At 38.0% G+C, this 27,988-nt stretch overlaps 1 protein-coding gene and 2 long non-coding RNA genes across 3 annotated transcripts in view; 2 read left to right on the top strand and 1 right to left on the bottom strand.

Moving 5' to 3' along the window:
* The window catches only part of galnt18b (UDP-N-acetyl-alpha-D-galactosamine:polypeptide N-acetylgalactosaminyltransferase 18b), a 79,967-nt gene that overhangs the window by 6,961 nt on the left and 45,018 nt on the right, over positions 1 to 27,988 (top strand). The gene's annotated exons all lie outside the window — the stretch shown is intronic.
* Positions 4,638 to 27,001, bottom strand: LOC116688519 (uncharacterized). Its single transcript, XR_004331789.1, has 3 exons — positions 26,915 to 27,001; positions 18,840 to 18,845; positions 4,638 to 4,651 (listed from the first exon to the last, which is right to left on the bottom strand). It is a non-coding gene; the product is annotated as an uncharacterized LOC116688519 (long non-coding RNA).
* On the top strand, positions 5,432 to 21,714 carry LOC116688513 (uncharacterized). The gene is made up of 3 exons (XR_004331788.1): positions 5,432 to 5,701; positions 8,615 to 8,617; positions 21,703 to 21,714. It is a non-coding gene; the product is annotated as an uncharacterized LOC116688513 (long non-coding RNA).

Consider the following 27,988-nt stretch of genomic DNA (forward strand, 5'->3'; position numbering starts at 1 on the left):
ATAAATAAGTGAAATGTAAGAGAGGTGAAAGCACATGTGATGTGCCCAGGTGTTTGTGTGCATGCTTGTGCATGCAGGCTGTGGTATGCAGCTCGGAAAAGTACCAGTTACACCCGTGCATACTTCAGTTCATTTTAAAGTGCTCATTCCTTTGGGAGAAAGAACCATCAAAAGACTGATGAAGGCAACTTTGTTTCTTTAAAAACAGATGTTCTCCTATTTCTGTCAGCAGTGGAGTGGAACTGTCAGTTTAATATATTTTAATATCGAATTTAGAACCATCAGAATTATTTCTAATAACATGTAAGTAGTCAGAAGAAAATATTATAGAATACCCTTTTCTATAATATTCTTGGTTTCTTTTACTACTTTAATGTTATTAGAAATAAGATGTCCAAATGGTTCTAAAGCCGATATAAAAATATATTAAATACAACATTATAAGGGCACAATGAGTATATATTTAATCTGTTTATATCCACTGCTGACAGAAATAGGAGAACATCTATGTTTTTAAAATGGGCTTTGGGTGCAGACAGCCACAGTATTTGCAGTCAGTGTTGATTGTGCTACTTCATGTCACGTGACTTCTTCTGCAACACATTTTTATCTGGCAGCTAGAGTTCATTTTCTATTTTGTCTCCCCTTTTTTTACAGATGCAGCATGATGCTTGTGTTGACAGGGGATGTTTACCAAAATAAATTAAGGATATCTTTCTTAGTAGTTATTTGATTGGGTCTTACTCCTACAGTGGCACAATTAAATCAGCCAGACTCTAGTGTTAGTGAGTTTAAACTGGGTGGCTAATTAAAGTTAATGAGGGACAGGTGTGCTGGCAGGTGATTGGGGAACGGCAGGAGCAGCTGAGGACTAATGCAGAGTGAAAGCAGGGCCGCAAGTGAAAAACCCCGAAGTATAATTTCCAGTAGAGCATGACCAATACATTTTTTTTAAGGCCGATACAATACAGATATTTGGCTAATAAAAAATCCGATATGCCGATGTATCGGCCCATATATATTAAACATTTTTAAAAAATCCAGAATTGCGTAACAAAACTTAAACCGATTTTCCTAACATTACTTATTTTTAGTTAGTTATGAGTTCTCACTAAAATAATATGAAACTTAAAGTCCTTTGAACAAAAACACAATAACCAAAACAAAATCAGTGTTGCTCTACGTTGTAGAGTGTGCTCCGGTGGACAAACTATGCAACGCCAACACTCATAACATGGTTGACAGTCTGATTTTTTTTTTCATTTATTTATATATATATAATCTATCAGCCATTATAAATACAGATAGTTTAAGAAATGCCTAATATCGGCTGTTAATATCGGTCGGGCACTAATTTCCAGAAATATACACTCAGTGGCCAATTCATTAGTACACCTTTAACATTTAATGCAATCCAACAGTTCAGCCATGAATTCTACCTTTAAAAAGATCCTATTGTTCAGTTTTGATGTGCCTTTCAGAGGTTGTTGTTGTTGTTGCTGTTTGTGGTGGTGTAAACTGGATTGTGTTTTACTGTATTAACAAACATGAGGGAGGAAGAATATTTGAAGTGGATTTAACTATAATGCAGCACTATGACCTGGATTAGATTGTATAGATTAAGTGTATATGGGAGTGCATATTTTTAATAAATATAGGATTTAGGCAATGGTTCCAGTCTTTTTTTCAGTAGAATAAAACTACATTGCAACTTTCTGATATCAGATGTTCTCAAGCAACTTTAATATGGAACTTAGACAGCTCTTTTTGATGAACAAAAAATAGAAAATGGTCTATTACAGAGCCTGCCAGATAGAAGATTTTATTTTAGCACAATATCAATATTGATATTTAAGAATTAAAACCATGCAACGAGTACACAGCCATGCTAGCGGCTCTGTGAGGCTGCACTGAGGCCCAGTGGTAGTTTAATCTAAAGGATAATGTCAGCACGCTAATATGCCTCATAACAACGATGCTAACATGCTAATGTTTAGGATGCACATACTTGTGTATAAAGGTGACGCAATACACAATCCTACCAATGCTTTCACACCTATTCGCTGATCAACAGGTGGTGGTAACACACTAAGATATGCTGCAAGCTAATTAACACCAATGTAAACAATTCAAAATGTAAAATACTTGAAAAATTGGCTTCCAAAATGTTTTATGAAGAAGGAAATGCACTTAGCACAATTTGGATCTCAAGGATACACATAATGCATTTTGGTTAAGTAACACTGATTATAAACATAACAAGAAAACTCTCAGTTCCCCTAACATGCTAACATGTTAATTATCACAAAAAGTACATGGGATCGTCATAAATGTTGCCTCAATTTAAAATTTTATGTGGGGTATTTTACAGTTTAAAAATAAACTTGTCTGTGCTCTCACGCATACAAGATAGGTAGGTATTGGCTAGTTGATTTATCAGTCGGGCTCCACTGTTAAAGATTATGTGATTTCATTAAAAAATTGTTGAGGGAATATTTCCATCTTGCTATGTTGGCAGATTTCATGACTTATTCAGGAAGCAGCAAGGTAGGACTCTGGGCACATGTAGAGCGCTAGACAGGCGGACACAAATATATTTTAATTTTATTATAGACCAACCTCCTTTTTAAAAGTTTTTGTGAATTCATCACTGTACGGAGATAGTGATTATCGGGGCTTGGCATCTGTTGAAATAGAGTAAAGAGAAGAGACTATACTGTTCTTCATAACTGATAAATAAGAAATAAATGTAACCACGGTCTCTATAAACATTCTGTTGTAGATTTATTACAAGTCTGTCTCATCTGTCAGCACTCGCAGGCTGCAGCCTGTAGGCAGGGATGCAGATGGTGTGTGCATGAGAGAGAGAGAGAGAGGTATTCTGGGTGGTAATTCCAATAAATCGTGAAGTTATTGAAATACAGGGATATGAATGCACAAGAGAATGTTTGGTAATGAACACAATTAATTATTCTGCCTCCAGAGGGCAAAGTCATCACGAAGAGAATAAATTAGACGTTTAAAAGCCTCTTACAAGAGTGTCGATTCAAAGGTCGTCCCCTGACAATTTCTACTAAACAGATCAGTTTACTATTGCAAATGTTCTCAGTGTAATTTTTCCCCCTACTGAGTTTCTGTAGCCACTAGAAAAAATGAAAACAACCCTAAAATTTGGTTTAGTTGAGACTGAGATTTATATCACAGTTCAAGCTGACAACAATCCATTTAACTTCACACATTCATAAACAATGATGTACTGATATGAACTTCACTGCTCAGAGTTGGTTAAAAAAACGTTACATGTTTTTGGGAGGAACTTACAAATGAGTTAAATGCTTGTTAACTAGTAGAGAAATCTCATAACGCTTCAGTAAAGCCAGCAACAGAAGGGACAAATGGAAGTGCTTTGTTGCTTCATGCTTTCTAGATTTGTCAGTTGTTTTTTACTCTTTCTTTTTCATATTTAATGGCATTAAGTGAGGAAGTGAGCTCTGGTTAAAACACGCCCATGCCATAATGTACAAAGTCTTTTCATCTACTGTATAGTGTTGACATTTAATCACGCAGGAGTAGAGCACAGTAGTTTCTTTTTTATGTGTTAAAACCCTTTCTGACTACATGATCATGATCTGTCAGCACACCTTTTCAAATCTATTGAAACATTTTTGATTGCAAAAGTCCTTTTCCTCTTTTTGGGGGTGAAGCTGCAAATAGACAATACTTCAAAATCTGTAAATGTGCCCACTTGTATGCCAAAAAACAAAGGAACAAACAGTAAATACTGTTAAACATTTATGTCTGAAAGAGTGTTTAATCAAATTGACTTTTTAATATTAAAACTCAGCAGCTAAATGAGTGAATGAAACATGCAAACAAATTCATAAACACAATTTATAATATATACTGTGTGTGTGTGTGTGTGTGTGTGTGTGTGTGTGTGTGTGTATGTATGTATATATGTGTGTGATATATATATATATATATATATATATATATATATATATACATACATACATACACTCACCTAAAGGATTATTAGGAACACCATACTAATACTGTGTTTGACCACCTTTCGCCTTCAGAACTGCCTTAATTCTACGTAGCATTGATTCAACAAGTTGCTGAAAGCATTCTTTAGAAATGTTGGCCCATATTGATTGGATAGCATCTTGCAGTTGATGGAGATTTGTGGGAGGCACATCCAGGGCACAAAGCTCCCGTTTCACCACATCCCAAAGATGCTCTATTGGGTTGAGATCTGGTGACTGTGGGGGCCATTTTAGTACAGTGGACTCATTGTCATGTTCAAGAAACCAATTTGAAATGATTTGAGCTCTGTGACATGGTGCATTATCCTGCTGGAGGTAGCCATCAGAGGATGGGTACATGGTGGCCATAAAGGGATGGACATGGTCAGAAACAATGCTCAGGTAGGCCGTGGCATTTAAACGATGCCCAACTGGCACTAAGGGGCCAAAAGAGTGCCAAGAAAACATCCCCCACACCATTACACCACCACCACCAGCCTGCACAGTGGTAACAAGGCATGATGGATCCATGTTCTCATTCTGTTCACGCCAAATTCTGACTCTACAATCTGAATGTCTCAACAGAATTTGAGACTCATCAGACCAGGAAACATTTTTTAAGTCTTCAACTGTCCAATGTTGGTGAGCTCTTGCAAATTGTAGCCTCTTTTTCCTATTTGTAGTGGAGATGAGTGGTACCCGGTGGGGTCTTCTGCTGTTGTAGCCCATCCGCCTCAAGGTTGTGCGTGTTGTGGTTTCAAAAATGCTTTGCTAAAAACCTCAGTTGTAACGAATGGTTATTTCAGTCAAAGTTGCTCTTCTATCAGCTTGAATCAGTTGGCCCATTCTCCTCTGACCTCTAGCATCAACAAGGCATTTTCGCCCACAGGACTGCCGCACACTGGATGTTTTTCCCTTTACACACCATTCTTTGTAAACCCTAGAAATGGTTGTGCGTGAAAATCCCAGTAACTGAGCAGACAAAATTGCTTAAATTACCTTTCTTTCCCATTCTGACATTCAGTTTGGAGTTCATGAGATTGTCCTGACCAGGACCACACCCCTAGATGCATTGAAGCAACTGTTATGTGATTGGTTGATTAGATAATTGCATTAATGAGAAATTGAACAGGTGTTCCTAATAATCTTTTAGGTGAGTGTATACATATATCCTATTTTTCAAAATACTGTATGTATACTGTATGTATTTCATTAGTTCGTAAAAACCCACTATTAGACGTGCATATAAAGTGCATTAATACAAGATTTCTGAAAACATGCCAGAGTTAGCCAGAAAGGCTACTTTTCATCTGTAGACCCTGGGTACGCAATAGTTAACAGACATTAAGAATAAAAGCATTGAAAATAGAATCAACAATAAAAAGCAGTGAAACAATCACAGATAGCCGCACACCTTTTTCAAAGCAGCACTTACGAGCGAGTGCTCACATGCTGTTAACAGCTTCTTTAAGCTTCCTTAAGTTTGACCACTTTAAATCTTGCGTTTACCAAAGATGTGCTGATAAGGTTCTTGTAAATATGTAATTCAGAATGAAAAAGCATAAAACATGATTTAATGAACAATACGAAAAGACTAATCAACTAAAGAATTCTTAGTCCAGACCAAAATGACCGATTAGTAGACTAATCGACTAAGAGGGGGCAGTCCTACTGTTAACTAACCTCTTATATGTGACGACATCAGTTGTAGGCCTTTTGCATCATCACAGGCTTGTAAACATAGAGGCTTCAATGAAGAGAAGGGAGATCATTGCAGTGATTGTGAGTGCTTTAAAACCTTTGTTATATAGTCTATGTTTAAAACTCACAGAAGAAAGTAGTAACGTTTGTGATGCAGTCGGCTCTTAAAATTAAATGAGAGTCAAAGGTATTTAAAAATTAATTTGTGAACCGGGTGAATCGAGGTTGCAAATATATAACACTTAATCGTGCAGGTCTAATCAATTGCGTTAAAAGGAACATTTTCATGCAGTAGATTGAAGTCGCGTGTTTTCCACTCCACAGTTCCTTCTATCCATAAGACAGTGGACTTCAGCTGTCAGTATTCCATTTGTCTTTATTGAGTCAGCTGGTGCTGAGGTGAGGTTATGATGGGGGAGGAGGGTGGAGATGGATTACAGGATGAGACTCGATGAGACAGAAGTGAATTATCGTGGCCTCAAAACGAGATTCATCATTGCTAACTTTAATTGAGATCTTCTATCACAATACATTTTCCCAACCTTCACTCCTCATTAATTCATCGCTGATGTAGAAGAAACTTCAACTGTAGTTATCTGCCACAAAGCATTGCATTTCAAATTAAGAAAAAACCCAGGAGGCATGGATGTTACAGTATGTTTCTTCCATTACAGAGGTTGCTGTTGAAGGACTTTCAAACCTTAAATGTTTGAGCGTCCTTGAACACACCACCAATTTTAATCTCTACAGTTCATCACACTGAAGCACCGGTCACTCAGGACAAGTATTACTTGGGGTCCTCTTGCGATTTGTAATAAGGTTGTCAGTGTTCTTCATTCCATGTTAATCTGCTGGGTTAGTAATCTCTTAAATAAAAATTTAACAGAACAGGATTTATGTCTCTCAAAGAGGTTGGGTGATTTTAATATTACATGAACTGGAGAGCAATTTTAAGGCTGCATATGCATATGTGTTTGATATTTATTGCACTAACCCATGCACGACCCTATTGAATAATTACAGTCCCTATTTATTACTTTTCCATGCAGTGAATTAGTTGGTTTTCTCATGGTCTAGTCTTGATTAACAGAAGTGCATTTCCAGGATAATTGCATATCCCTCACCTTCCACTCTTAGTGTGTTTCCTTTCTCAAACTCCGTTTTCATTTACATTCATGTAATTTACTATCTAACTGGCCATCTATTGTGTAAACAGTTAACTTTATTTAGTATTGTATGGGGTGTTTTCATTTGCGGGTGCAAATGTTCCACCAAAACAAGTTACTTGCCGGGACTATTTAGCAGAGCCACCACCTCTGGGTCCGGAGTTTAGCGCCAGCCAAGATGATTGTGATTGGTTTAAAGAAATGCCAACAACCTAACAAGCATGTTCTTTTCAGAATTTCCAGAAAAACTGAAAAAGAAAATAATAATTAATACATAAGGAGTTGGTTGCAGCACAACAAGGTTATGTATTTAAAAGAGCACAGTCAAACCTCATAGAAAGAGAAAATGTTAAAAAAAAACATGATGGAAATATGGCATTTCTGTTTTTGTATGTATTGTATTAATTAGTCTACTAATCGCTCCACACAGATCTGATGTTTTCCTCTTTCGTTTTCATCATGTACGTTATGAGTTATTCACTTAGTCTGTTGCACATTGTACTTTGTCGCATTATGCTGTTATCGATACACCAACTTTTCTACTTCTGCTGAGCGTATCAACTTTTTTATGATATTTTGACTTTTCCAATCAGGTATTTTAATGCGCAAATTAGTAAAAATGCTCATGAAAACTGGTGGATGCAAACTTCCACGCACTCACAGAGATCCAAGTCTCTCTCCCTCACTACAGGGTTTGCTGTTATACGACTGCACTTTTGATACACAAAAAAACTAATTTGGCCCCAACAAATTACTTGACACTTATACTTAGAAATCCAGTCACACATATTTCCTTAATCAAAATACATTTGCAATAAAGACAAAAGCACTGCTGAGAGGCAGAGTGTGCCTCAGAACACAAACATGGTGCAGAAGACTTGGTAAATCTGGTTGTTAATCACATAAATTCCCCGGCTAATTTTATTTAAGTTTGAGTTGGGCTTTGGGCAGATATTGTATGATAATTATAACGATTTCTTTTTAGACTTTCCATCTAAAAACATTCAATACGTTCTCATAAGCATCCAAAGTGAGATCCACCTCCTGTCCTTTGGAAGTTTTTATTACTCTGTTTGGGTTTAAAGGTGCCCTGCCACACAAAACCGTTTTAACTTTTTACATTTTTTGAAATACGTTCGATCCATATGTGTAATGTAGGGCTGCACGATTATGGCCAAAATGATAATCACGATTATTTTGATCAAAATTTTGATCGCGATTATTCTCACGATTATTTGTTGATTTTAACCAAAACAAATTTTATCGTCACATAGGCTGTTTATAACTGCGAGAGGGAGTGTGATGGACGCTACTCACCGAGAGACGGCTGACTCATTATGAACGGGTCCAGCACGGGTCGAATGGCGGACACACACGTCGTGTGTATGAAACATCTGTATCTTCACTGCGCTGCATTTTTATGAACTATGATATTTTGTCAATGGGTCACATCTCTGGCCCAGGTCCAGGTCCTGGTCTTGGTCCAGCAGCTCCGTCTCACACGCTGTTACTCTACCAACTGAAGTTAGTTGCATTCAATAACTTCTTCTGTGTTCTTCGCCGTGGCGGCCGCGATAGCAGTTACCATGGAAACACTGGTAAAAATACAGGTTTGCCCTTCATACTTAACAATATACAGCTGTGTTAATACAAAATTAAAACTGTGGACAAACGTCAGAAGTGTGGACCGGCGCTGTGTGGCCGGGCGCGGACAGTAAGAGAGTAAGGAGAGAGAGTAGAGGAGAGATCCAACACAGGCACGGCTTTACAGAAGAAATGGGTCATGTAACGCAAAATTAAACCATATCCGTAAAAACAGCATTACAGCGGATGCGAGGACATTAGCACCGGTGCGTCCTAGAGGAGCTAACAGCTAACAGACGCTAACTAGCACCGACTAACACCTGTCACTGCTGTTGTCTGAAAAACAACAGACGGGACAAAGTGTTGCGTTCACTGTTAAACTGGTAAACCTTAAGACTGATGTATATCCAACTGCTATCTGTTGAGTTTTCTTTCCGTTACTCTGTCCTCTGTGACTGTCTACATCTAGAAACTAAGCTGCACGGTGCAGGGAACAACTCTGACTGGTTCATGATCAGACGGTAGTAGCGGTAGATGGGCCATGCAAAAAACCTCAACGTTCAATCAAATGACGCTTTAAAAAAAATAATCCCTCGATCACGCAAATTTGATCGTGGGAAGTCAAAATCGTGATTGCGATTAAAATTCGATTAATTGTGCAGCCCTAGTGTTATGTCTTAATTATGAAAATGAACTGTTACCTCCGCTGTCAGCTCTAGTCACTGAAAGAAATAATTAGAGAAAGCCACATATTTCTTTAGGCCAATTACAAAAGCTGGTCAGTCTGAAGTCATGTTGTTTGAGCTAATTACTAATCATGAGCTCGCCCAGTTGCGCTGGGCTTTCTATACCAAAGTAGAATGGCTTGAAACAAAGTAAACAAGGCATTTTTTCCATGGTAGAACTTCATAAATTACCACAAAGTAATGAAATACGTCTGGCAGGGCACCTTTAAACCATTGAGAAAAACCTTAGGTCATGTTTGTGAAATAAAGTGTTAAAGTGTTTTATTCCCCAAGTTTTCAAACTACTCAACCTTTTCCACACAGGATCAAATTTAACAATCTGTACAGTTGCTGTCAAAGAGCATCTTTAGTATCTATTAACTGTGAGATCACGTTTCTCCATGACTCCGATGTCCTCTGCTGTTTCTGACTCAGTGTCAGATGCCTCATAGTCATGACAAACTGAGTGAAGCTACTGTATTAGGGGCCTGACTCTTTTTACCTTTTAAGAACTTGCTTTTGCTATGATGGAAGATGTGTTATTTACAGTTGTAACAATTAGTCGATTGATTGGTTTATTGATTGGTTGATTAGTCCTTATACAGGAATTTAACATTTTGAAATTGATTAACAATTAAAGTAATTTTTCATGAAAAAAATGCTGCTTCCTTCCTCTGTGAAGATGAAGATTTCACATTATTTTTGTTTGTCCTGCATTATAGTAAAGTCAATTTCTTTTGATTGTTGACTGTTTGCAACAAACTGTGTGTGTGGTGTGTGGTGTGTGTGTGTGTGTGTGTGTGTGTGTGTGTGGTGTGTGTGTGTGTGTGTGTGTGTGTGTGTGTGTGTGTGTGTGTTGTGTGTATATATGTGTGGTGTGTGTGTGTGTGTGTGTGTGTGTGTGTGTGTGTGTGTGTGTGTGTGTGTGTGTGTGTGTGTGTGTACACACACACACACACACACACACACACACACACACAGAGCTAACTAATGTTTAGCGCTAGGAACTTGTGTTGGGCATCTTAAACTAGGCTGTGTCTCAAATCGCGCACTTCCCTTAGTGCACTTACAGAAGTACACTTCGTGCACTACATACTGTCTTGCATAGTGCGTAAATTTGGACAGAGGAGTGTTGTCTCAAATCGCGCACTTCCATGTGCACTTACCGGAAATGACGATCACATTTCATCCCTTCTTCTTCTGTACAATTGGGAATTTCACCAGGGAGAGCATTCCAGTCTGCTGCTGTGTTTCGCGAAAAATAATTCCTGCTTTGTTTTTGATATTTTAACAACAATAAATGTGATATATTTATTTGCTCCGTGTCACGCCAGGATGACGATTGCGACACCGCCGTCATGTCACCCCCCCATTAGCTTCAAACAGTACACACAACTGTATCGTATTATTCGTTCTTGTTACTGCTCTCTTAATTCATTAATTATACCCATTCTTTGCAGTCCACTCTTTTAAGTATATACTTATGTTTCTGCTCTAAAAATAAGTAAATATTCATTCATTACGTTACTGTTCATTTTAATGCTCAACGGTTTCATGAGGACACTGTTGCCCATAGATAGACTGTTGTTATGAAGCATTACCCCTTACAACTTACCTAATAGACAAACCATCATTACATCTTTTATATAAGTTGTATTTTTGTTCTAAATGGTCTTCATACAGTGACAATACAATAGTGAAAGCAGAGGTAACAGAATTGACATTTAAATAGACCCATTCCTTCATATTCATTATATGTTTGCTACAGTCATGCAACGTGTAATACAAAAGATAACAAAGTTAAATACTTTTAATATAATTTTATTTAAAAATGTGCTTGTAGTTCTGCAGGCTCCCCCCCAGGCCGTAGCTAGTCTGATGGGGACAGGGACATGAGGGGGATTCCAGACTCTCCAGGGGATCCTTCTACGGTCTGATGGCCATCGTCACCCCTAAATGACGGACCTCTATTCCTCGTTTGTCCCTGAAGAGACGGGTTATGCAGGATAATCATCAGGGGGAGGCAGTATATACAGGATATACATCAGGTGGAGGCAGTAACAGTGGATACGTTTTAACATTACGCTACTGTTAACGTTACTGGCAATCAGCTGATCGCTATTTCGCTGAGCTAACGCTCACGTCGGATTATGTACAACTTGTTAAGATCATACATCTAACACTAAAATCGTCTACAATGGGACAAAAGTTTAACACAAACAACAGTATACTACTACAACACATGTAACGTTAGCTTATAACTTATTTGCCAATATGGTTAATCTGCCGCTGTTAGCTAACTAAGGTTGGCTTGCTAGCACGTCAAATTACGGTACTAATAAACGTTATAATTCGTGGTACAAAAATGATTATCGACTGTAAAATTAACCAAATATATATTTACAAGTGGCTTATATGTATAGCAAAAAGACTCACGTTCAACTTTGTATTGCTCCGTCGGTCTCGCTATCGCGTCTTCGGCCGCCGCCGTCAAAAGTTTTTCAACGGTTGTTAGCTCCGCCCCTTCCGCTACGTAGCCAAGATGGCGACCGTTGAGTGTGGAAAGTGTCCATCCATCTACACTTAACTTTGTGACCGGTTTGAGTGCACCATCCGGGTATTTTAAGTACACTTCATTTGACCGCACTTCGACAATGTGAACGCACTATGTACTCAAATAGTTAGTATTTAGTACAGAAGTGCGCGATTTGAGACACAGCCCTAGTTTCTGATATATTCTAGAGAAAACAATTGACTTTAAAGCTAGAGTGCAAAACTATTTTATATTAATGAACATCCCTTACATTCAAGCCATTGCCAAATGAGTGGATACAAAGTTAATTAAGACTATCAGCTCCACAAAACTCTCTCTGTATTTCCCAGTATGGTTATGCTTACAAAATGGTGCTGTCTGCCAACTTTCACGCAAAAAACCTTGAGTGATAAGTTTTACGTCACCACTGAGGAAGAACAACAGCAACGGTTAACTTTGGAGACAAAGAGGACATAAAAACTACAATGGACCTCTAATGAAGAGTCCATGTTTTTAATCCACCATCCAGTGTTGTTGTCATTACTTAGAATTCTTCATGGGGGTAACAAAAACTACGGACTATAGTTTTAACAACTTTTTGTTGTAAAAACAGTAGTCTTTTTCTGCTGCAGCACCTAAAAACTGCACACATTAATCGTTGTGGTTTCTACATTTTCCTACTAAAATGCTTCTTCTGATACATACAATACATCAATGCATCATTGTAGTTCTGAAAAGGTGATGAATTCTTTTTTATTGATTTATTGCGTATTAAAAAAATTCAATTATAATATGTACTTAAAGACATTCACATACTGTATATACAAATATAAATTAATTTAGAGTAACCGCTTACACAGTAGGGGCAGATATCTAAAAGCTTATTCAAAGGCCTCTCCTAAAAATCTGATCTAATGATAAGTATTAAATGAAAATAATGAAGGATGGAAAAAGCTACTTCCAAATAAACCTGTGCTACTATTGGTATTGATTGGTGTTGGTATCTGAACTCCATTTTCCATTAAATCTACGATACAGTGAGCAGCACACAACTGATTTCGGTCGTATTGTGGAACAGTTGCTGCCTAAAGTTCTGCAGCAGCATCCCCATTTCAAGTCTGTGCCTCTTCCTTGTGTAAGTAATCAAATATTCATAAATGCCTCTAGAATGCAAAAGCTTTGCATAAAACTAGATCCAATTCATTGCAGAGAGCTTGGTTTGTATTTGCACGGGGATGTCTCCGCTGCATTGCACTCTGATGAACAGTCGGAACATCACAGCTCCAGAATTATTTCTTTACAACACTTTTAGTTACCATCAACAGCCCGTTAAAGGTAGATCTGGTGCATTTGTTGTCTTCAGTTTGTGGTTACAGGTTAATTTGCCTCTTCTCGAGGCTATTGGTCACATTATCTTGTAATAAGAATATTATCCACATTTTAATTTTCTAATTAACAAATCCATAAACTTAACAAAACGTGGTCTTGAGTTGGAAGAACACAAGGTGTATAATATTTCACATAAATGTTGATATTAAAATTAAAAAAAATGCCTCAATGTCCCCTTTTTTCACAAGACTGCACTCTTTAGAATCTTCCGGATCTTCTGACAAAACATGATAGGGGGATACAGCCGTCAGGCAGTGCTTTGTCAGTCTGGTACAGAGGGCAGCGGCTGCCATCAGCAACCAGCCAGCAGCAATTCAATCGGCCTGTTCCGAGGTGCAAACCAACACTGCAAAAACTATGTTGTGCTTTTGTGGGACATCTGCTGTGCAGTGATAAGGATTTGGCTGTTTCACTTTTGCAACAGAACAGAGTTTTTGAGCTAATTATATACATATCTCGTTATATTGTTCTAGGAGTTCATGTTAGATAAAATTCTCCCTCAACCTATATGTCATGAGTCATTATAGTGTGAATGCAGCAGGATGTAAAACAAAGCCTTTTTTTCAAAGTGATGAAAAATGAAACGCTGAAACGCATCTGCTCTGCTCCGATTACAGAACTGAAACATAGAGCAACTGAACTTTTATATTTCTGCGCTTAGAGCTTTTTTGCCAGTGCCTCTGAATCAGCCGCCTCAGGTTCATCACATCAACACTCACTGGACTACTTAGGGATCGCTGTGGCTCTACAGGCTGAAATGCTGCTTATTGTTGCCTCCTGGAAAGAACATTTACTGTTGGTAGGTTTGTCCATTTTGGGTGGTGGCTGAAACAGCTTACAAACAGTACATTGCCTGGAGGTGCACACTGCCAAAAAATTCAGCTACCTTTTCTGTGTTGTGAAGAGTAAGGCATCACCAAAAACCTGTTTATATATCCTTGGTGTTTGCTTTGACTTTTGTCTTATCTTTCTGCAGCGATAGCACCCTGTACATTAGTTTTCTTGGTATGTTACTGCCTAGTCTCGCATTGCCAGTCTTATCTCCATAGCCCTGTGGAATAAGGTTCTAGCTCATCCACAGATACAGTTTATTATAGGAGAAAAAAAATATTCTGGGTTGTTAGCATTTCTTTAAACCAATCACAGTCGTCTTGGGCGGCGGTTAAACTCCAGAGGTCAAAGTAGTCTCGTAAGTAACTTGTTTTGGTGGAACATTTGCACCTGCAAAAGAAAACACAGCATAAATAATAAATAAAGTTCACTGTTCACACAATATAGCAACATGAGCTATTTAAATTAGCTGGATACATGGTTAAATTGAATTTGCTCTTAACTATTTATCGCCTTTTGTGACGTTACTTCGTCACCAGCAATCCCGCCAATCGGTCCCAAAACGTCCCAGTTGGATTAACATATTCTTTTCTTTTTTTATGATTTACATTTTTTTTGTATTTTTTCTTTTAAAACAAAACTTTAACACATCCCCTCCCCATCTAACCCCCCACTTGCCACCACTGCCTCCCTATACAAAATTTGAGAGACAAGATTAAGTAATAACCATAATTTCCATACACTAAAATAACAAAATAGACAACAAATATTCTTTGTAAACAAACATGTTCTTTGTAAATCTTTCCAATAATTCCTTGAAAGAACCAAGCAGGCCTGCCTTGTTGCACAAAATTATCTTTATAACTTTCCATTTTCAACATGTAGCTTGCTAGCGAAGGGATTTTAAGAGGCAATTATCCTGGAAATGTACTACCATTGATCCAGAATAATCCCTCTCTAAAATATGATAAAACTTTTTTGTTGCAGACTCACTACTGCTGTGATGTCTCTGGTCTTTCACTAGTTTGTTTATCACTGGCAGTGTCTTTTCACTTGAGGCTTGATAAGCCTCATTACTGGCCTTAAGCTTGTTTCTTCACCTTTTAACGGATGATGTGAGAGGTGCACATTTAGCCAGCTGCTTTTGCAAATGGAGACTGCCTGAGGCTATTTTTTACCATTTCCTCATGATTGAACATGCCAGTTCACACTTGCACCTAGGCTGTAAGGTTTTGTATGACTGACACCAAGGATTATAAAATGTATTTTATTTTGCATCAAATTTTATTATATTTTCCTAGTTTCTTTATTTTGCATTCAAGACTAATGTTGTTTTTTTTACTGTGTTTTATCCCTACTTTTTATACTTAGGATGGATTTAGATTACAAACTGTTATAATTTACACTCAAAAATGTAATAACTACAAAAAACGCTGAATTACCTTGTCCTCTATGATTTATAGCAAGTGCAGAGTTTCTCTGTTTTTGTTTTTCTTGCCGTTCCTCACCAACAGTCAGAAGGTCATGGTTAAACAGACATTGTCATCGACAGGGGAGCTGTTCTCAATCAAGTGTCAAGATTTTTCCCCAGCAAATCACTGCACCATCTGATTTATTGATATGTGCATTGTCAGTAAGTAAGTGTAGCCAGTGTAGTAACCGGTTGAAATAAAAAGCTGTCTACTGTTGTGCTTTTCCAGAGTTACCAATACTGTCACATTTAAAACATTCAACATACTTTAAACTCTATCTATTACGAGAAGCATTTTTTTCCTGTTTAATGTTTAATTCCTGCTTAATATTTTGATTCTGTTTCTGAACCTTCAGTCTATCATCAGTCTTTCTTTGGTTTTTACAGCTCTTAACTCACAGGCTGCCATGTTTGTTTCTACATGAAAGTGAAAGAACATAGGGAAGGGGAGAAAATAAGAAGCTCAGAGGAGATAAAAAGAAACCTCAAAGGTCTTATTAAAAGTCTCTATATTAAAGGCAAGGAAGGGAAAACAACAAATAAGGACAGTAGCTGTGCTGAAAATCAGGTGTGGCAGATGTCAAGATGGAGAAATGACCAGTAAAATAACAGACGCAATAAAGTTAGCAAGTAGATACAAATAGAGCTGATATCTATGCTGCATGTAAAGTGATTTGTATCTTGTTTCAGATCAGTGTAGTAGGAATTGGCCGGCACAGAAGTGAAAGATCTTTGATAAGATAAACATCAATGTATTCCAGCACTAGTTGATGTAGTTTATGATTGTTTGGAGTGGAAACCTGACTACATTTGGCCCTTGTTGAAAACAGGTGATATAGGCTAAGTGATCCACTTCTCCATAAAGATATGACACTTCTAATTTCAACAATTTATCAACAGTAGGACATAGAAACTAAGACAAAATCTCAGTTAAGTCTATGACCAATCAAATGGATGAATGCATTTAGTTTTGAAAGGATTTAGTGGCTCTTGGGTTTGACAACAACTTTATCACATATCAGACTGATTTTACCCATCCTCCAAAGGCAGCTCTGCAGTGTGACCCACAGGTCATTTCTCCTCCTCTGACCAGAAATGGAGGAATCTTGATTGATATCATTGTCTGGGCCTTCAGCTAAACTTGCAGATGTTGAGAATGGATAGTCGGTTATCAAACCTTAAGAGCTTCAACCACTATCCGTCTGAGTCTATCTACCCCATGAGTCCATTTTCTACACCCTAGCATTTGTCTCACTTTCTCTTGCTTCACTTTCTCGTGAGCTTCTCAGCCACAATAATGTTACTTTTAGCTGGTTTAAAGCCCCAAGATTGACTAACACATCTCATTCTTCTTTGTAATAGAGGTGTCTTTTTACAGCTAAGGTTTCCAGTGAAATTCAAAAAAACACTCGCTAAACACTTGCTAAGAAAATGTTTCATGTGTCTTAAGGGTTTTGTGTCAATTGAAGTCCTAATTTTGCAGCAGGTGAGAGAGAAATCTTTAGTTTCATCTTTTTGATAGAGAGCTTTTTAAGACACTGATACTTGTGTCAAAGGCAACCATCAAGCAGGAAAGTGCAGTTGATTCGTGGCAAGCAATACATATTTCATAATGTCCTCTGCAAGATCAGTAAAATTTCATCTTATTTTAGTTTAGAAACGGATAGTTCCTGCATTCAATTTAAGATTATAAAGTGGCTAACAAAAGATCCAACTTGCCAACAGATGAAACCACCAGTTTAAGCATTCAGTTGTTTCTCAAGAACATTCTTTAAACTTTTGTATGTTCACGTGCACACCAGAAACGAGGATACTATTTTGGACATAGCATTTGCTTGCAGTGTAGTAATCTAGTTACTGTAAATCAGTCTATACATGCAGCAGGTCGGTTATCAGTTTTTTCCCCTAACCTCCGACCACATTTATTTTTAGATGCATTCCTTACCTATTTCACAGTAAGTGTAGTAATGACACAAAATGCTGCTATCTGATTTGTGACTTTTACACGTTTAAGTTTTGATAGGAAACATAATTGCTGCCTGGATTTTATGTCCAGTGGCATTGTTTAATTTTTTTTCAAGTAAGGAGGGTGCAACACATTTGTTTGCAACACTGCTGTATAAAGTCATGGGCATATACATTAAAAAGCCAATTAGAAACCTGGTTATGCGTATAGGTGGCTAGAAGAATTATATCCAGGGAAATCATGTTTCTTTGATCCCCTAACCTGGTTACAGAAGTCGGGTTTCTCATATATAGTACATGATGTTTCAAAGATCTGGTTTCTGCAGAAAGGCAACTATAATTTGGTTACACATGTCACATGACAGTTAAATTTAGCAGTTTTTACAGTTAAGTTTAGCAGAGAAAAATTTACTGGGAGCCAGGCACGGTGCATTGAGGACCTGGTCATTTCAGCGACCGTTACAGTCAAGACACCAAAACAACTAAGATTAGAAATGTTGAAACATTTGAACTGCATGTTCTGTGGTAAAGTGAAAATGGAACTTCCCATTCACAATCATTTTATACATCCGTACTAAAAGCATCAATGCAAATTGTTTTGGGTGTAATAGGCCACACCCATTTTGACCAGTCAGTACAACTTGGTAGGCTTGGCCTCAGGAGTGGCCCTAGATCATACCCTCCATATTTCATAAAAATTGCATAAGATATATACTGTACTTTTCATATTTGTAGCGCCCCATAATGGGCACTGTTTGCCAAATTTGGTCCAGAGCCTCAGAATGGCATTGCAAACAAGAATCATAAGTTTTGTGTTGATAGCATTTACTTTGGATGAGATATGAAGAAATTTGCGTTGTGGTCGTTAGCTACAAACATTTGTTTGCAATTTGGACATTTTGGAACCAAGCTAAATTCTTTTTATTACTTTTTGTCAGGTCCATTTGAAGATGAAAATTGGACGAAAACCCAAGGAAGAGTTGGAAAAAGTAGCTTTTGCACATTCTGCAATTTTTTTGCACATTCTGCGATTTTGCAAAAAACAGTCTAGACGTAAATGGGGGCAGTGCCCTGTATAGGGTAAAGCACCTTATTTTTTTTTGTAGTGTCCCCTGCTGGCAGAAGTGTGATAATTTGTGTGCCTGAGTTCCCTGCAGGGGACTGGGCCTGTCCGGAAAATTGCACCGCCCCACCATGTACGGTCCAGGCTGTAGCAACACTGTTAGCAACGAAAAATGATACAAATCTCTGTGATTACAATAGGGTTCCCAGCACCACTGGTACTGGGAGCTGCAAACGCAGGCTTCAGCCCCTCGAACTTGCACCCCTAATATGTAGGATACAGTGCATCACTTTTTGTAGCTATATGTACTATTGGTTAACAAGAACAGTCCGAGTTAAGCATATGCACTGTTCATCTAAACACACTGTACACATAAAAAGGACACAGAGCTGGATTTAAATCGGCAAAATATCTCTTTTAGTGCATGTAAACACACCAACTTAGAGCAGTTAAGTAATTGTACCAGACTGAGGTACCACACATGTAACAATATGAATGGTACATTTCCGTATGCTGTGCACTGTTTGTCAGGTTTTCCATCAGCACAAACCCCGGGAGACTAGCAGCCTTTTGAATAGAGACTCTCACAATCGCTCTGGTTGTTAAGTGACCTGCGCCATATTTTCACTCAAAACTCTGAGTGCAAAATCAAGCAGCTCTCCACCTGAATAATTTATATATGCCCCATACCAGCCGTCTACAGAGGCCATGATCAAAAACAAAACTCCAAATCCATGTAGACTTCATTAATATAGAGCAGAGACTTCTGTTTCTATGCAGCGGGTAGAACAAGACAAACTCCAAAGTGTTTTCAAAGATTCTGTTACTACTTGCCAGTGAAATATTAAACACTGTATGTCAGAAACTTTCACACTTCTTAAGATCTTTTTCTTTTCATAAAAAAAATGTCTTAATAGAGTGGTGCCATTGTACAGTAGGTGAACATTTTTGTACAGCTCGGCTGGAATTATTTACATTGCTAGAAAGAATAGTTAAATATGGAAGAAAAGAAATTCTCTGAGAACTCAGCAGACCCTCTGTGGAATACGTCTAGTTCTTTCACCAAAGGCCAAATAATTAAAGATAATGATATAACAATCACAGATAGACCTTAATGTTAGTCACGATCCGTGAACAATATGTTATATCATTTGATCTGATGAAGTGGCTGCCAAGCCTGCTTTGATTTTGATTCATAAACTATTCTTCATGTAAGTGTTTATTTGTTAAAGCCTGTAGTTTAATCTGATGGATAAGGAGAGAAAACTGTCTCATTCTAAATTTAAATCTGATTGCCATTTTGAGCAAATTAAAAAAAGAAAAAAAGACAAAAGACAAACATTTTATGGTTTCCAGAGTTCTTGCTGTGTAACACAGATCCATCCAAACACTAACCTAATTTATCCTACACTAATGTGTACTTCTCTAAGAGGAGACTACATCCCATAACCCACTTTATAAAGAAAACAACCGTGAATGACAAATTATGTTAAGTGTGAGTCATAGATAAGGCTTGCGAGATAAAAAGTGAAAAGATACAGTGAAGAAGCACTTATTTCACAGGCTGAGTGCTGAGGAAGTCAGATCTGATCGGACGTTAAAGAAAAAGCATCTCAGATGACTGAATTTAATGGAATAACAAATCCAGCTTTTCAAGTTGAACAGTGGGAATGAGAAATGTAGCGCAGGAGCAAAACGTCCGGAGCTTGATATCAAATAACGTCAGTGCTGTCTCATAATATGTTGCTGTTATTCAAAAGAAGGAAAGTATTGCAACTAGCGATAATGCCATTGAATTTCTAGAGGAGAATTCTTCTCCTAAAGGAGTAAAAAACACAAAGAAAGCCTTTGTACCCTCCTGAAGGGCACAAGTGATCTCAACGCTTTAATGAGGAGAAATGAACAAAAGGGTTAGAGATGACAAAGGCCGCTGCGAGTAAACATGACCCTCCTCCTAAATTCTGCCACTGCATATCCCCTCATGGAAATAAACAAAGACAAAGCCACACACCCCTCCTCTCTTTCAAGAGGAAATGCCAGTGTGACGTGCCAGCTGCTGATGCGTCCTAATGAGAGAATTCCCCTCTCCTCCAGAGCCAGTCACAGAGGCCCATACATTACCTAAACAGTGGTAGACTCAGCCTCCCATCCAGTAAACAGTCTAATTGGTTATTAGCTGTATTTCCTGTCACAGAGTTGAGAGTACTGTGAGAGAGGATTAATAACACAGGGTAAACTGTAACTGTGCTCTATAAGCATGCATACCACAGGTCACAGTCAGTGTGTAAGAGCTGCGTGTTCTGCAAAAAAGAATCTTCTTCATTATACACTTTTTCGTGAGTGCGTAGGCAGACTGGTGGCGCTCGGGATGTCAAGAGTGCACAGCACAGCACTCTTGACATCTTGACAACATTCTACTGTCAGTGGTTGGACAAAATTGTTTTAAGTGTTGAATCATTTTGTAAGTAAGCCTTACATACTTCTACCTTACTCCCAAGATATTATCCTTTTTTCCCGATTGTTGACTATTTTGCGAGCAGGTTTTTAAGTTTATCAAACCTGTATTAATTGATTTGTTATGGCTTCTTGGGGGCAGCACATCAAGAAACAGGCATAGATCAACATTAGCATTTGTGTTGAGTAATTTTGTAAGTAACCCTAACATACAGTACTCCTACCTCACTCACAGGTTATTATCCCTTTTCCCCTCTGTGTTTAAACTCATTCTGTTTAGGAATACTTTCATCCAAGTATGCTCACACCATATCAACAAATTACGTAATTGATTATCCAACTCTAGAGAGTGCATAAACAATACAGTTGCAGCATACCCAGATGAAAGACAGTTATATGATTGTGTTTTAAAAAAAAGCACTGAAGGACCAGTTTCCCTGTAGACTGCAGGTTATTTTCTCGCAAACCTGCATCAAGCTAAATATGTTCCAAATTTTGAAATTTTGTACTCATGCTAGAAAACGACTGCCAAGAGGATAGCGGACGGAAGTTCCGGAAACCTTCAGTTAGCATTGTAGCAACTCAAATTCAGCCAGCGCAGAGGGACAGCGGAGTGCACTAGCTAGCTGACTCGTTTGTGGACTGACAAACAGTAAATTCATCAAACGCAGCAGTTGAGGCTTTTTTGCCATACAAAAGTGTGCGTGATTTCATCCAAGGTACAGTATGTTGGAAAGATGACTTCTGATTAGTGCACCCTCCTCCACTCTGCTCTCTCACTTCCACAGCTAGAATTGCAAGTTTTGCAACACATTTATCGCAAGAAGTGTTTTAAAAGTCAAGACGCGCGGAATCATCACTTTATGATGCAAGAGCACATTTGGGAAATTACAATGACTGATAAGAGAGGTTGTAACACCGAGTTTCTAGTTGTACCAGACTATGGACTCAAGACATGAATACAAGTTTGCAGCTGTCATTTTATTTATGCAAATATTAATCTACACATTTGTGAATGTTTTAAGCTGGGACTTCAGATTCAGCTCTCATATTTGTGAATATTTTATACAAGGGAACATTTTAACATAAAAGTTCAGACTTTGTTCTACAAGCTCTAACATTTTGCAGTGTGTTTACCTTCATAGACCTGAGAAATTATTTGGAACCAGACGAAACCAGCTCAAGGGCAGCAAGGGCAGGGATGATAAAACAGGAATGATATGATATAATATGTTGTTTACAGTAGCTTCTGTGTGTCTGTTCTGGAGCCTATCAGCAATATTTCCAACTACCTGCAGCTAAAATGGCAGGAAAAAAACAAGATGAAAGCATGTTTCACCATCTCGATGTCGCAGTAAGATAAGAGCATTTTTTTTCAACACAACAGTATTTCTGAACTGAAACCTTAACCTGCAAACATATCAAGTTAGAAAAACATAACAAGCTACACATTTAGACAAGTGCATTTGAGTGTGGTCGGAGGGGAGTCATCTTTGTTAAGCTGTTGAGAACGCAACATGATGAAGGGGAAACTGTGAGTTGCTGTTTGCTGCTTTGTATGCTTTTAATGCAAGGCTGTTTTCACAGGATGGTTTTTCAGTGTTAAGGCATTATATAAATAAATTTGCTGTCCTGGTTCAGATTCCAAATATGCATATGGATGGAAATTTACCTAATTAAAATATTTACCTTGGGTATTTCACAACAGTTCACACCTCCACTCATTTGAGTTTTATGCCTTTAATAAGTGATATCAGCTGTCCTGTGTTTAAGGTTTCAGGATGGTGGTTTGGAATGAGTTATGGTGGCAGATATTAGGGATGTTGTTTTTCCTCCATTCAGGAATGGTGACTTACCAGGAAGTCCTGTTGCCTTTAATTAACTGGTACTGGATTTTAGTCCAAGTGTGTTTCTTATTATGCCGCTTATTTTTGAGTGAACTAATACAGTAGTGTTTAGAAGACCATTTTAACTATTCAAGCTTGCACATTTATAATTTATAATTACTGTCATTTGTAAACACTTTTTACTTACGTATTAGACCAAGGGTGACTATTTACACAATGAAAAATGTTGTACACCTCAGTGAAATGTACATATAACATGTGCTGTGGAGACTGAGGAGCTAGGTGATAGAGAAGGTCATGTCTAGTGCTTACCAGTCCATGTACTGTGTCCTAGCTCTTGCACGTGATTTGACTGTTTGATTGTTTTAGATTAAAATGTGCTAAGAATCACTGTAAAACAGTCACACAATGTGTTAATGTGTCATCACAGTATTATTCCACTTAAAGTGTGTGTACATTAAAAATAATATTGAATTAGCGAACATTAAGATCTTTGCTGTCAAAGTCTGCATCACAATGGTGGGGGACTAAATTTGAGTAATCTACTTGGTCTGCATTTCACACATCTGCGTCATGTGCGAATAAAATTGGATTATCGGAACACTTAAACAATGTATTCAATTATAGTATTATTCGAGTATGATAACAAGCTACTTATAACTTACTTTGAAATGAGAAGACAACAATTAATTTATACTGTTTATTGATCCCCAGTGGGGAAATTACAATTTACACTCTGTTTGTTAGTAATCACTACACACAGGTCTGAAATACACACACATGCTCAGGATCTATTCATGCACAAATGGAGAGATGTCAGAGTGAGTGGGCTGCCAGCTGGACCAGCGCCTTGACCGGTTGGGGGGGTACGATGCCTTGCTCAAGGGCCCAGGAGAAGTGGCATCTCTCAGCTACAAATCCACACTCCGTACTTTGGTCCATACAGGGACTTGAACCGACGACCCTCTTCTTTCAAGAAAAGAAGCTCAAATATGAACAGCTGAAGCTGTTATTCAGATGTGTAGTTTTGAGCTGCTCTGCAGGAAATGCATTTGGAAAAATGGTAAATGTGACTGTGGCAGCATGAAGGGGGTTTTCTGCACCATTGTCAAAACCGCCCTAAATGTAAAAAAGAAAAAATCTCTTTTAGCTGACGGCATCTTTGATATTAGGTTGTAGAAACACCGGTGTGTCTTGAAATTTTTCATGTGGATGATGAGACCTGATTTTTTTTTTTTTCTTTTTTTTTACTGTGGGAAGTCTACATCAAGTTTGTCTCCTCCTTCTTTGTAGGTGTCAGGCTGAATATACAATGAAGATTTTGACTGTCGCAGCGTTTGATGTTGTGGCTTCATGCTCCCCTCTCATTATTTTGGATGTTAAATGACAATGACGATGAGGCTGAATTGCAAACAGTCTGCTGTAATTGGAGGGTGTTTACTAAACGTGAAATATGTGCAACAAAGAACTACAGACTAGTTTTTAAAATGTTTGGGTGTTAAGGTCAGACAGGGATCTTCATGTGATTAAAACAATATTTGCTTGTCAGATTTAGTTTGTAGTTAAATACCTGTGACTTCTGCATTAGCTGCCAAAAGTATTTTTCTCCTCTTCTTTTCCTAAAATTCATTGACTTAACCAGGCTACAGCCTCAAAAAGGAACTACATAACGTGTTCTTTTTGTCTGTCTGTAACAGCTTCTACTTGCCTCACTCTGCTGATTGACAGAGAATAGTTTAGAGAAATTCTAAATATACTTAGCCCTCTGCTAGTGCTACATTCTATTTTTAATATAATATAAAATATCTCATAAAAAACCAGGGCTAATTCTTTTTTCTCATGTAAATGCATTACACTTCCGTACACATGGGCAACATGTTATAATCAGCTACTTGCTATGAAAAAGCAACTTTCATTCATATCTCAGGTCCCTAACAAAACCATAAATATATATATACAGATAACATAAAACAAAGATTTTCTAGATTATTTAAATTATATAGCATTTTGGTACAAACAGGTTTTGCACCAACATGCTCCACAAAGACAGATGTATACAGTATGTATACACATACAAGCATAAAGACCTGTGCATAGATGTGGAAATTAAACAACATTAAAATAAAAACAAGTTTAAACACAATCTAAACCCAGGGAATCGGATAAAAACAAAAAAAACAGATTAAAGTTTGACCCGACCTGAGGCATTTAAGAATGAACTACTCCTGAATTGATGTTGGTTGTCCATTTGACAGTTGGCTGCATTTGTTAAAAAGTAAAATTCTATCAACCAAGATTCTACCCTTTTATGGATTTTCACTAAAATAGTTACAACCACCAAATGCTTTCTTTTCCTCTGCTTAATAGGGTTTAGAGTATGACTAGGCTGGTTTAGGCAAAAATTTAGGCCTACAGCAGTTTTATCAAAAGTCTACATCTGTACTGCCGTCAGTTAGCATTGCATGGAAGAGAGTTATCTCTAAGGTAGTTAAAGTGATAACAATTTGCATTTGAAATTCAAAACATTTTCCTCTCCACAAACAGGAGAGGGTGAATAAATATAATTTGATAAAAATCTTTGTGCATCGTGGGGCAGTTTAATTATGTGGAAAAATCTTTTATGGGATCAAATTGAATAATTTAACTTGTGCTGCTGTGCCTCTAAAAAGTAAGTTCGTATTTAACCTGGGGTTTATTGGTCTCTTTCAGTGACTTCCTTGTTAACTGTCCAAGTGTGGTCTCCAGCAATTTTGTTTTTTCAGCATGTGCATGTTGCATGTGGTTATCCTTTCTGCTGCCCCTCCTCTGTGACTGTGCGAGCAGACAGCTATAACTCAAGTTGAATTGCTGTCGTAGCACACGTTCCAAACACGCCTGGAGTGCTGCTGGGAAGTAAAGAGACTACCCTACTTTACCAGTCCACACACACACACACACACACACACACACACACACACACACACACACACACACACACACACACACACACACACACACACACACAGTACACATTGGTTTATGCCTCAGGTATTTGGCTGTGGTTTACTTGAGTTACCACCAAGGTTAGTGCCTGTTTGTCAGTCATCTACTGTGTATACCACTAAAACAACACACCACGTAGCCAAGGTAACCCTGTCCAAACAACACGAGTCTGCCCTAACCTCTACTTTAGGGATTCACTGCATAGGAAACTGTCTCTGTGGGATTAATTAATCACCACCACGAGCAGGGAAATGAATAGGCCTTCAGGCGTACTTGCCACGATTGAAAGACTTTTAGAACTTTTTCCTGTCCTTAGTCTAATCACAGTGTTGAAGAGCTGAGACACTTCCTCTCTGCTTCACAGCAGTGAAACTTTAACAAATGTGTGTTGAAGTTATTCCGCCTCAGGCTCATACTGTTGGCTGTGCACTGGGCGCTTGGATGCTGGTTAACTTTTTGATTGGTTAGGATTTTTTTTTAAATTAAATATAGCTATGTCATTGTGGTGCGAAAGAAAACGGTGTGTGTCCAATACATTAAGCTACCACAATTGGTATTACAAATGTAAGAGACACCTTCGTCACTCAGGTAGTTTTTAATTATCATCATCACTTACAGTAGCCACTAAAGCTGTCATAACAACTAACATACATTAGCATACATTATCATGAGGAAACAAGGCTTTAGCAATATACATTACCTCACCATTTACAGCTGAACAGTTTAGAGCCGACACAGGGCCAACCATAAACTGGTAATAATCTAACTTACTGTCCACTCAGGGCCAAAGTTAAGCCGTGAAGTTGGCCTGCAATAAATCCTATTTGATTGATACCACTACACTTACCGGTATTTGCTTTTTGCCTAGAGATGGATGGTAGGCAGAGTTTGATTTGCAGGTAGGCATATTTTCTTACCTTTGGACAGAGCCAGACTAGCTGTTTCCCTCATTTTCAGTCTTTGTGCTAAGCTAATTTGGGGCTGATTTAAGGCTTAATATTCTAAAGTATGGAAGAATATTTTCTTTTGATGCCTGTGTGAAGGTCAGACTCAGTGTCGATATCAATTTAAACATGTTATCTTAGGGACCGTTTGGTATTTATGGAATGGACCACGGGAGGAAATTAGGGAAGGGTCATGTCTTTTTATTCTTTGTTGAGAGGAGGGTTGTCCACCTTTTGTATTCACGGAAACAGCAGAATTTCAAAGTGGCTTGCTTGGTGCATATTTTTCTATGTAGCTCCATGTTGCTCTCTCCGTCTCGGCCCTTCATTGCTAGCTGATGTTAGCTCAAACTGTCTGGCTGATTAAACAGGGCCCTCCCTGACAATTTGAGACAAAAAGACAGACAAAAAGCTGTAGCTTTGTATAGACCATGCGATTTCCCAAACTGAATAAATCCTGCTTGCACATTTAAACACAAAACTGCTTTGCTAGTTCCATTGTGTTGTAACTAAGACATCTGCTGAAAAAATAATTGTATTCATTAGCATGATTGCCGTACTGTTTAGTTCAAAAACATCAAACACTAGCGTACAAAAATACTAGCGTACAAAAACACCAGCGTACAAAAACACCAGCGTACAAAAACACCAGCGTACAAAAACACCAGCGTACAAAAACATCAGCGTACAAAAACACCAGCGTACAAAAACACCAGCGTACAAAATCGCAGCGGAAAAGTCAATACTCGCGGACAGCACACAACTAGGAGGACATAACAGGAATTCTCCAGGCTGGAGCCAGACCCGACTCAAATATTATTTTGGCCCTTGGGATTATTTGTGAAATTGTGAAAATTACAGCTTTTTCAAGGCATTTGAGAAGGAAGGAGTGGTAGCATGCAAGCCCCCAAATTGACGCTTGTCTGAGAAATGGAGTTTTGAATAATTGTCAGCTTCGGCAGCTTTACCTATGTTAAAATATACAATGACTGAGGAAGCCTAGTGACGAGTCCATAGCAACCAGTTCACATGTTTAATTTGTTATTACCCAGTGTGCTTTGTCGAATGGTTTCAATGTATTGTTTTATTTCATGTGAAGACTAGTTTACTTTAGTCAATTTTTGACTAAAGACCCCAAAACTCCTCCAATAGCCCCTTCAGTAATAAACAAACAATCCCTTAATAATCGCATGCGTAAGAGAGGTACTGCATGTTTTCATTTAACAGGATGCAAACTCTGTAACTACTGGCACACTAGTTTCAAAGTCAAAGTCAAAATACTTTTATTGGTCTCCCTAAGGAGAA

This window comes from Etheostoma spectabile, chromosome 1 (assembly GCF_008692095.1).
Source record: "Etheostoma spectabile isolate EspeVRDwgs_2016 chromosome 1, UIUC_Espe_1.0, whole genome shotgun sequence".
Classification (NCBI taxonomy): Eukaryota; Metazoa; Chordata; class Actinopteri; order Perciformes; family Percidae; genus Etheostoma; species Etheostoma spectabile.